This window comes from Cryptomeria japonica, chromosome 5 (genome assembly GCF_030272615.1).
Source record: "Cryptomeria japonica chromosome 5, Sugi_1.0, whole genome shotgun sequence".
Taxonomy (NCBI): Eukaryota; Viridiplantae; Streptophyta; class Pinopsida; order Cupressales; family Cupressaceae; genus Cryptomeria; species Cryptomeria japonica.
The window spans coordinates 571,393,540-571,394,907 of NC_081409.1; the positions used below are offsets into that span (position 1 = coordinate 571,393,540).

The 1,368-nt window shown below is 27.7% G+C and overlaps 1 non-coding gene across 1 annotated transcript; it reads right to left on the reverse strand.

Moving 5' to 3' along the window:
* Positions 1–552: 552 nt before the first annotated feature.
* TRNAK-CUU (transfer RNA lysine (anticodon CUU)) lies at positions 553–625 on the reverse strand. Its single transcript has one exon. It is a non-coding gene; the product is annotated as a tRNA-Lys (tRNA).
* Positions 626–1,368: the final 743 nt, after the last annotated feature.

The window sequence follows — 1,368 nt, forward strand, 5'->3', positions numbered from 1 at the left end:
GTTTTTTTTAGTCATGGTTAGAACCTTATAATTAAATGCATAGTTTAGTTGAAGCTATCATGTATACCCATTGAGACCTTTATTGCAAAAACAACATTATTTGCTACATGGCCTACCAATTGACCTGAATCGACCTTCTACACCTTTTCAGCATACTCATTGCACAACAAGGTGTGATTGCTAGTATGAATCTAACCTAAAACTAATATTCTATCTAATTACTCATATTGCTTTTTCCTAAAAATATATTAATTTTAAAATATTTTTTTTTACTTGACAAATTGTTTTAAAATTACTTTATTTTAATATAAATTAAGAATTATTTTCTTGTTCTAATTTTCATATATGCCGTCACTACTCTATCATCATCCAATTAATGATGAAAAAGACAAAATTTAAAATTACTTTATTTTAATATAAATTAAGAATTATTTTCTTGTTCTAATTTTCATATACGCCGTCACTACCCTATCATCATCCAATTAATGATGAAAAAGACAAAATTTACTTTGCAACATTAAATGATTGGTCATCGAAACAATTTAAATGCAACGCCCACCGTGGGGCTCGAACCCACGACCACAAGATTAAGAGCCTTGCGCTCTACCAACTGAGCTAGACGGGCAACCGACAGTGATCTTGTCATTAACTATCTAAACTTGATAACTATTTACTAGACTGTGCCGTATATAATCAAAATTTTGCCAGTCAAAAACGAATTTGGTCTAGCGATCGTGAGTTCGATTCTCGCAACGGCCCTGTATACTGTTGCTTTCTTGTCTTACAGATATACATATTTTATTTTATTTTTAAAAATAAATATCAACCTTTGTTTCTATTCTTGAGATACACGAATTCATTTAATTCAAATATTAACTTGAGCATTTATTATATCTTTTTATAATTGGCATGTGAAAAGAGATGGATTTATTTTCAATTATATATACAAGAATGTCTTTTTATAGAGTATTATTATAATAGATTTTATTTTATTTTTTCTTATTTTTATTGTTTTAAAAGTTTTAAATATTTTATTATCAAATTAATATTTTACATTTATATTATAAAAGAGAGCCATTTAATCTTGAATGTGTCAAAATTTAAATCAAATTATTTTTCCAAACTTTTAAAAAATGAAGTTGTATTAAGAAAGATAATATAAAAATGATAAAAAGTCTACCTTTTCTATTTTTAACTATGTAGTCAAAGATGAAGGCCCAAGTTAAAGGATGTTTGGTGCAAGAGCATCTAACGACACAAAGGAGGACACAACTGAAGACTAAAAGAGAATAATGTCACCCATGAGGTAAAAAGGATCATCTGTAATAGGTTGATAGTTTTGTGAGTCAATAAGACCCAATTGATATA